We start from the raw sequence: 9,820 nt of genomic DNA, 5'->3' as shown, positions 1-9,820 counted from the left end.
GTGACCTGCCTGCAGTGCGCTAGGAGGGCACTGAAGTTTAGAGCTGTTGGTTTCTTGACCGAGGCCTGGGAGCAGATCCCTCCCTCGTGCTCCGGCTGGGGAGCCGTGACGCCTGGGGTTACCCCCGGCGAGGGGCAGGAGCGGGGAGAGAACACAGGCAAGGGGGTGCTAATTCACAAACAACAAGGGAGACAAACAAAACCAGAGGCAAACCATCTTGTTCTTGTAAATGCCGAGCGTCTCCTTTTGGTTAGTTCTGTTTTCCCATGACACATTTTTGTCAGTGTCATGAGAAAAGCACTGAAAATTCCTAATGGCGAAATAAAAATTAAAGAGGCCAGGAATTAATGTCGTGCCTGACGCAGGGCTCAGGCTCATCCCTGCTGTCGGGATCACAGAATGCTATGGGGTTGGAAGGGACCTCTGGAGATCATCCAGTCCAACCCCCTGCCAGAGCAGGTCCTAGAGCAGGTTGCACAGGAACATGTCTGGGGGGGTTTGAATGTCTCCAGAGACGGAGACTCCGCCACCTCTCTGGGCAGCCTCTTCCAGGGCTCTGCAACCCTCACAGGAAAGAAGTTCCTCCTCATGTTTAGATGGAACTTCTTATGTCCAAGTTTGTGCCCATTTCCTCTTGTCCTGGACAAGAGGAGTCTCGCCAAGGAGCTCCTGGGCAGAGGAAGATGCTGGTATTATCTGGCAGAATCAGGGTGCTGGTGAGGCAGAACATGAGGTACCCCAAGTCCCCTAAAGCGGTAGCACTGATTTCCCATCCCGCCAGCCTTGGTGGCCGTGCCTGGAGCTGCAGATCTTCCTCTGTTATACCCTGCTGAAGCTGTGACCCCCAGGGGATGTCTGAGAGCGACAGCCGGAACGACTGTGGAAGTGCTAGTGATCTGCTTGCTGCTTTTTCTCTCCTCAGGACAGCTCGTCTACCTCCCAGGAGAATCACCCCCTCCATTAGAGTCCATTAGCAGCTTCCTCTCCTTCAGCCTTGAAGTGAGTTCAGCCCCGGTGGAAGGTGTTGCGGTGGCAGCTCTGGCGGGGAGAGAAGCCGGGGGCTCACAGAGTCCCCCCACCGAACCTGCCCCGGGCAGGAAGGGACCGCCGGGGCCCCTGCTTCCTTTTCCTGCAGGATGGGACAATAGCAGAGGCAAGAAAGAGAAGGAGCCGTGGGTTTCCCCACACCAAAACCTAGAGGTTTTTAATGAAGTGGTGTCTGACGGGCATTTGCTCGCCCTGCAGAGGGGGTCTCAGGGGCACTGGTGCTTTGCTGTGAGGTGTCTGTGCTATCGGTTATTACTGCCGTGGTCTGGCCATCCCAGTCAGAGGGTCTTTTGCACTCCTGAGCCAAGGGCAAAGCCTGAAAAGAAAATATTGCAGGACCGTGTGGGACGGGAATGGATGGGACTTGTATGGAGGGCTTTGGCCAGGACAAAGAGATGGCTCTTTCTGTGAGAAACAGCCCAGCCTGGAGCCCATGGGGGGCCACGGGCAGAGCAGGGCAGGTCCTTTCCAGTCCCGGAGCCCCACGGCCTCGGCAGCACCGGGCCAGGACCAAGGCGTGGAGAAAAGCACGCCGAGCATTTGGCCCTGCTGTACCCTGCGCTGCGGATGTGAACAGCCTTCCATAAATATCAAAATGCTTTCAGCGTGACAAGTGTCAGCAGCTGTGAGTCAGCCCTTGGCAATGCTGCTGGTCAGACAAACCATGGCCTCTTTGTCTCTGCGTCCCCCTGGAACGTGAGCCACTCAGGAGCCCACCCTGGCAGCTTCTCTGGGCTGCAGACAAGGTGAAGCGAGCACCTGGTGAAGTCCCGACGCAGTGATGCACGCCCAGGCTCCAAGGCATCCCAGGGGAAGGTGCCACTGCCCGGGTAGCGCTTTGTGCGTGGCCAGCACGTGGCTCGGTGTGGAAAACAGACCCTGAGAGCACATCCCGACATCTGCCAGGGGAGATCCGGGAGCAGCTGCTGAGGGAGTGCCTGATCCTCGGTCCCTCAAAGGCTGCTACAGATTTCCGTGGATTTTAGCCATTGTGAGAAGGAAACGTGCAGGTGCCTGTCCCTGCAGAGCTGCAGGCCCTCGGCACTGCCCTGTCTCGCTCACAGCCCTAGCAGCCCCCCAGCTCCCAACGATTCTCACCTATCTCCCCATCCTTGCCCGCTGTATCCCAGTAAACCCTCAATAATCAGCCTATTCTTCTCCAGCCCGTCGCTGCTGCACCCATCCGGAGGCCCTCCGCACGCTTTGGCTCTACCTTTCCCCTTCCTGCGCCGTCCCTTCTTTCATTCCTACTCAGCCGTGCTATTAGCAATCAGAGCTGTAATTAACATTGCTGCCTGTGCCCAGAATCCTCTCCCTGCCCTCGCTGAGTAGGATTTTCGGGCTTTCCGTTGAACAAATATGGGTGCAATTCACCCTATCAGTTGCCGGCTTGGGGCATTGCACCATGAGCAAACAATTCTGGTCGTGGGGAGGAAAAGCAAGTGTGGAAAGCCATTGTTCTCGTTGACTTCACCTTGATAACAAAGACGCCAGCCCCGAGACAAAAGCCGTTTCACGGTTCCGTGCCCTGGGGTTGCAAAAGTCTCATTCCTGGAAAAGAGAAAATTGGTGGTATTAGTTTAAAATGCAGTGTTGAGTTGGGAAGGGTGGTTCGCTGGTCAGGCAGAGTGGGAAGAGCTGGGTTTTGTTTCCTTTTCTTCTTCCACCCACCATGAAACCTCAGGCAAATCTCTTACCCCGGAGAAGAAAACTTTTCCGTGATAATTTAGCTGAAAGCTGTCAACAGCTACAGCTCAGAGGTTAATGTCCCTCCTCTTGCAGTGCTGTCAGTGTGGGCAGAAATGCTTCTGCTGAGAGGTCACCGGAGCGCAAAAAGCCTGTGCGTGGAGAGAGGAGTGATGCCTTCATCCCCGCTCTGCGCACCCTCTGCAGGTTCTGCACAGCGCCCGCGCCAGCTGCCGGCTGGGGTTAGGGGCCGTCACGCTGGATTTTTTTACAGCAATTAATGGGTGAACAGCCCAATTAATTGTCTTTCCTGAAATCTTCACCCGCAGCACGTGAACTGCTGACTCTGAGCCCAACCAGCCTGACCGCAGGGTCCCACCCCGTGCGAGTGTGGGGGATCCCTCCCGGCTGCCCACGCTCTGGTTTCTCCAGCGGCTGGTGCTTGGACCTTCGCCGCTGCCCGGCTCCGTGGCTCGCTGGGGGGTTGCCCGCAGGCCTGGCGGGAGGCAGAGCGATGTGCCCTATGTGCCACAGCAGGTACCAGCTTCTGCTGGTACTCGAGAGGACTGTGATCCAGGTCAGCGCCTAAATGCCAAGGAGCTTCCGCAAGTGGTTGGGGTGCAGGGGTGGGAAGAGCTTTGTGGGGTCCCTTTGGAACCCCACATTCAAGTGACTTGCTTTGGAACGGAAAAGTTTCCTTTAGGTGGCCGGGGATTTTGCACTGACAGAGAAACAAACCCCTTGGGGTCTGTCTCTGCAGAGGGGAAGCCTCTGTGTCTTTGAGCACACATAAACACAAACACTTCCAGGATTTCTCTTCCAAGAGACCCCCCGCTTGCTGGGAAGCTCTGCCGGCTTCACCCAGCTCTGCCGCTCCCACTGGCCCATCCAGCAGCCAGCTGGGAGCCTGAACCACCTTATGTTTTTAATGATGAAACTGCTTCTGGCGAGTTCTGCTGCCGGGCAGCTCAGCCTGGGAGCGACCAGCACAGTCTCCTCCGAAAAGCCCTGGGATTTAGCACTGATAGTTACTGGAATAGCTCCAAGTGTGGGGTTTTTTCAGGCAGCATCTCCCCAGCTCTGCGTACAGGTCACGTACAGAGGGACTGTGGAAGTGCCTACCGAACCATTGCTAATGTGCTCCTTGGAGGTGTCCATCCATGTTCTGGCTCCGTCTGGCTGAGCAAAGCCTGGGGCTGCCATGGATAGAGAGCTACTGGATAAAGACTCCCAGAGACTTGGCTGAGGCAGCAAATGAGGAGGGAGCATCAGCTGCTCCTCTGGAAACACGATGCTGTGGTTCCACACCTGGACTGGAAGATCTTGTGTTAGCCCATGGTCACCTGCCTTTGCACCAGACTGTCCTTGCTGAGTCTGGCACAGGCACTGGGAAGATCCTGGGGTACCCGAGAACCTCAGCTTGCAGAGCCCCCTCCAACAACCCAGCTGAGGTCCCCCCAGGACTCTGCTGGCAGAGGTGGCCTCCAGGGCCAACACAAGCTTGTGATGACTAGCTGCAAGGTGACGGTGTCGCTTGGCACAGGCTAAAACACCTCTCTGCTGCAGAACCAGGTGGCTCCATGATTCATTCCATGTCTCACATCAACGGGGGGTTGTTCACCATTGTATCCGGGGCGGATCCTTGAAGCATCTTTCTAAGGAAAGTTTTGGACCCTGATGTCTCAGCTTCTGAGGGATGGGTGCTACCACGCGGCACAGCCTGCACTGCCGCCTCCTGCCCTCCTGCAGCATCTCACCCCACGTGGAGAGCATTTATTCCCCACACGAGTGTTCCTCACTGGAAATGATCAGTTAAAAGCTGCCTCAGGAAAAGGGCTGGCTGTTGAGAAGAGAAGAATCCAGTCTCTAATGCTTTGCAATTTTGAGAGCAAAATACAAGCTGCAGAGAGCTGTCCTGTGCTCTTTTGCTGGCTGTAATGTCCCCGACCTCTGGGAAAACACCCCAGAGAAATCAAAGGTGTGCATCCTGGGTGGCAGTGGTACACCACCCTCGGTGTCCTTTGGGGCAAGGAGCCTTTAGATGCCAGTCTTCTTTTGGGCCCATGGTAAACTACCGGTGTTGCACAGAGCTGGCCAAAAAAGGCCTTTTCTCAGTGCTCCACCTCCACAGCAAGGTCATTCCTTGAGGGAGGCTGTAGGAACCACCGGGTGCTGCCCGCTCGGCTTTGCCCATGTGGGGCAGCACATGGATCTCATCCTATTTCGTTGACGTCAGTGGTTTTCCCCTCGCTGCCGAAGCCCTCACACCACCCGGCGTGTGCCGACAGATCCGGGGAGCTCTGCCGCGACCCAGCCCGTGCTGCCAGCACCCTCCGGCGCGGAGCGGTGGCTTTTCGATTCCCTCCTGCAGAGCCCCGTCTCTCGGCCGGGGACACCCTGCCAGCCCCACGGCAGAGAGCATGGAACGGGGGGAGCCGGTCCTTCCCCTCGCCCGGCTCGTGGCCATCTCTGGCTCTCACTGATGCTCCCGGGCACGGCGTGGCTTCTGCAGTTTCTTGCACTTTCCATTTACCAAAAAAACCTTGGCTGTAAGGTCTAGAAAACAAAAAGCCCTTTTTCAGTCAGAGGAGGGTGATTAACGTTCCCCCGGGGGAACCAAAGGGCCCCGTCACCCTTCTGAGTAAATGCGGTTTGTTGTTCCAAGAAACAGGGTGACTCACCTGGGGGAGGCCTCGGAAGCGGTGAGGTCCCTGCGGCACGTGGCCCTTCCAACGCGCCCTGCAGTGACGGGGTTCAGCGGAGGTGTGCAGGGCTGTCTCCCGCCCTGCTGTCCATCTGTCCCCGCGTCCCCTCCGCTGGGACCGCTGCCGGACGCATCGGGCTCGGTGCTGCCGAACGGTGCTCGATGCCGTGCCCTCCTGCTCCCACGCCAAAAGAAGGGGCTGGCTCGGCCCGGGGGTGTCCCTGGGGGTGTTTGGAGGTGGCAGCAGGACCCGGTTCCAGACCTCAGTGGGAACTCGTGGTCCTCTCCCCTGCCCCGCGCCGTGTGGCAGCCTGGCCAAGGTCCAGCCAAGGGCAAAGCAGGTCAGGCATCCCTCAGAGGTTTCCCTGGGAGCTGCCAGGACTTGCTCCGTCTGTAACAGTTGTGCCGTCAATCCGAGGGAGGTCATAGCCCTCTGCGGCTTTTTCAGACGGGTATTTCAGCACTTATCATGTTTTCTTCATTTCTGAAGGCCCCAGAGGAGGGAGAGGAAGGCTGGAGGGGTGAGGAGGAGGAGGAGGGAGGAAGATAGCAGTAGTCTGCTTCCTGCCCAGATTCGCTGCTCCGTCGACTTCTAGTGTCACTTCTGATGTGCTGGGCACGGTGCCACTTCACTCCTCATGTGTCCGACTCCTGCGAGGTCTTCTGGAGCCGGTGGTGAGGGGGAGGTGGTCTCAGCACATCACCAGGACACCGGGCAGAGCATTCCCGAGGAGCAACCGGGCAGAGCAGCTGCTTGGGCCAGCTCACTAATTTCATTTGGGTTTTTTTTAGCTGTCGAGTTAATACGTTGTCTTTTATGAGCACATCCTGGGTAGGGCCGTGCTCAGAAAAATCTGCTCTGCACAGACAGGTCCATTTTAGTTAAGAAAAGAAGAGAGAGAGGAGGCCCCAGCAGAGGTGGTGGCAGAGGGTTCTGCCCCGGATGCTGCTGACGGATGTTCCCAGGGTGAAGCTGGACCTGGAGGACGGTCCCTCATCCCACCGTCCTGCATGGCCTGAACGTTTCAGCCCCAGCAGCCCCCGGAGACACTCCGTGGCTTCCCTCCAGCTACGCAAGAATCAAATCTCCACTTCCAAGTGGAGGTTACAAATAGAGAGATTTTTTAACCTCTTCTCCCCGTGTGCCCAGGTGCATTCCAGGGAAGCACTCCCAATTCTTATTCATAACTCATACTTGTTCCTCTGAAAACGCTCTTTTGTGTCGCGTCAGCTCATTGATATCTGTGTGTTTGTTTTGCTCAAATTCCAGAGACAGGGAACCATGCATTTACAAAACCTACATGATCCCGACCCTGTGGCTGTCTGCCCCTCTTGTTCTCGGTGTAAATTTTCATTCTGTATTTTCGCAGCCTGTTGGGAAGGCTGATCTGTCCCGCAAACAGCCCCTACGCATCTTGCTGTGACTGGCACGGCTCCGGTTTGCCGGTGCCCATGCCCTGAGCCAGCCGCCAGCCGAAGGTGGGCTGCAGAGCGCCGAGGAGGAAGGGTCTCCTCCAGCTTTGGTGATCCTTGGCCACCTCCAGCCACCAGCTGTGACCAGTGGGCAGCCCCTAGCCCCTCTCCCGCTCCTCAGCTCCCTCTGCTTTCTCCCGGGGACAAAAGAGTGGCATTTAGTGGCTGCCAACCCCCCATCCCGTTCCGCCTCAGAGGGGCTGCGTTACCGTGGTCTTCCCCACCTGCAGGACTGTGTAACTGGTTACAGAGCTGAGGGATAAGTTCTTTGCTAATAATGTTTGGGGCCTTCAGGGTGGGAAAATCCAGGACGGCGCAGGGGCTTGTTCGTGGTGGGTTTTTTCACTTTGGTGTAAGAACAGCCGCACAGCGTGTGGTTCTCACAGGCGTTGCTGCTTAAATGCAAAACATCCCCAGTAAATTCAGCTTAACCTGGGCTGTGAGTGGGACAGCAGAGCCCTAACACAAGCCGATTTTTACACCTGTGCAACACAGGGGGCGGTTAGTGATCCACCGGGGCAGGGCAAAACACCCCGCTGTGTTGACAAGCGCCCTGTCCACCTCATTAATCTTTTCCCATTACTCTCCCATGCATATGGAGAGCACAGGGAAGATGTAATGGCTTGGCGAAAGAGCCTCGGAGCATCTTGGCTTCGCTGCAAAACCAGCAAAGTCAAAGCCAAAGGAAAACGGTGGGGTTTTTTTCTGAGGGGTCTTGCAATATCTCGGCGCTGGTGTTTGCTTCAGCGTTCGGGGAGGAGTTTGACAGCACTGCACAAACAAGCCTTTTTCTATAGCAACTGGCCCCTCCAGGCCATCTCCGGGCGCCTTACACAATGTGCATGGAAAAGCACTGAGACGTGAATGTCTGCGCTGCAGATTGAACGCAACATGAGAAAAGCAACAGAGGATTTCAATTTGGCTTTATAAGTGCCAATAGCAGCAACAGCCCAATCCCCGCTGAGAATGAATTGCTTCACTCGGGGACAGAGAGGCCTCTTCAAGCCTGGGGCAACCGGGACGGGATGTGAAAACACATTTGCAAACAGCTTGGCGTTTGTTTATGTGTTGCTGAGCGAGTTAAGGTTGGCCCAAGGTGTCAGTGCGAGGGAAGCGCCTTCTTTGATGGCAGTCAGGTTTGATCTGCTCAGCACCTTCCTTACAACCAGGCGTGAACCAGCTGCTGGCTGCAGCTGGGCACGGGGATGGGGACGGGGATGGGGACAGGACGAGGATGGGGATGGGATGGGGATGGGATGGTCCAGCACAGGGTGGCTCTGGGATGCACGCACCCAGGTGCCGTTTCTCCAAAGGAGATGCTTCGCCCCAAACAACACACTTTATCCTGCTGACACGGGGCTGAGCTTACCAGGGTGGCCAACCCCGTAGAACGTGGTGGATGGAAGCCGGGTGTGCTCCGAGTGCGGGCTGCAAACGAGGGACCAGAGCGTGGAGGCACCTCATTCTGCTGCCAAACCCCTTCCTCTCCCCCCCCATCCCTGGCGCTTTCCCTCCCCACTCTGCGTGGTCCTCTCTAACTGCCCGAGCATCCCGTGGGAGGCGAGATGCTCAGCTCGGGTTGTGGTGCCCCGGCATTGCTCCTCATCCGCTCCCTCCAGCCCGAGTCCTGCACCAGGGATGTGTGTGCAGTAATAACCACACTGAGCGTCCTGCTGGGTATAAATCCTCACCAACGGTGAATTTTACCCGCCAGGAAAAGGCGAGGTGCTGGGAGATCCCTCCCCGGCGCGATCCCGCAGCCGTTGGGGAAGGACAGGGGCTGTGCTGGCAGCGTGAAACACTGTTTACCCAGGGATGTAAGGAAAGGAAAAAACAACCGCTGATAATAAATAAAACGTCGGAAAGATTGTAAAGTGAGATCAAGGAATTTAAAGGAAGGGAGTTTATATGGGGTATTTCCTGATAAAATCGGACATTTCAAAGTGTCCCTTAGCGGTGTGGCAATGTTGCGGTAAACCAAAAGCATTTATGGGCAGCAGAATAGGCAGTTTCCTTGAAAAAGGGTATTTCAGATACATGATTTTAAAGGTTGCTGCGTGGCTCCGTGCCCACTGAAGCTGGAAGAAACCCTCGAGCCAAAATGTCCAGCAATCCAAAAAGCTGTTGGGGGATTATTTATTATCATCCATTCCCACTGCGGGAATGCGAACTGCAGCAGTTGGGCCTGGCTGCTCCGGGCTGGACCCTGTGCAAACACCACTTAGAGATGCAGTTGCCTTTAAATATATGTATTTTTAACCTGTTCCCTATAATACAGCAGGCAGATAATTGTGCTGAGGGTGTGAGCAGCTTGGGAAGGCTCCAGCCGCCCTTCAGCCAGACAATGGGAGGTCATTTCTTCCCCTTTGTGCTGAATTGGCACAATCTCCCTCTTTTAGTGCAGCACCTTTGCCACCGAGGCAGTGACAAAATGCCAGGCTGTGACCTCCGAAACTGCTCCTCCCAACAGCAGGGCTGGCGGTGCCCGCTGCACCCGGGAGCGACGGATACCTCCGGAGAGGGGCAGGAGAAACCACGATTCCAGCGGGAGACGAGAGTCCTGTGCTTTTTGGTCCCTCTTCATTGACTTTCACACCCTGCAGCCGACATTTGGGGAGTGAGGCTGAAGCCGGGTCCCCCTCTGTTCTCCCTGCCGGGGCCGAGCGCTGGTCTGGGGGCTCCTGCCCACCTGGGTGGGATTGCAGGGGGGGCAGAGCACGGTCCTGCCCACCAAATCCCCAGGTGCTCCCAGTGACTTGCTCTGCCCCAGCTGAAAGTCATCCCCCTGAGCAGCTCCCTGCCCTCAGCCGCTCGGTGCCAGCGTGCTTTGGAGCCAGCCTGATGTCTCCGGCCGTGTCCCGGCCTCGGGGTCTCCCCTCCGCGTCCCACCTGGCCCGAGCGGGGCTGCAC

The sequence above is a fragment of the Numenius arquata genome, chromosome 23, assembly GCF_964106895.1.
Source record: "Numenius arquata chromosome 23, bNumArq3.hap1.1, whole genome shotgun sequence".
Lineage (NCBI taxonomy): Eukaryota > Metazoa > Chordata > Aves > Charadriiformes > Scolopacidae > Numenius > Numenius arquata.
The sequence above is the reverse complement of the archived record's forward strand: the minus strand, read 5'-3'. Positions refer to the sequence as shown.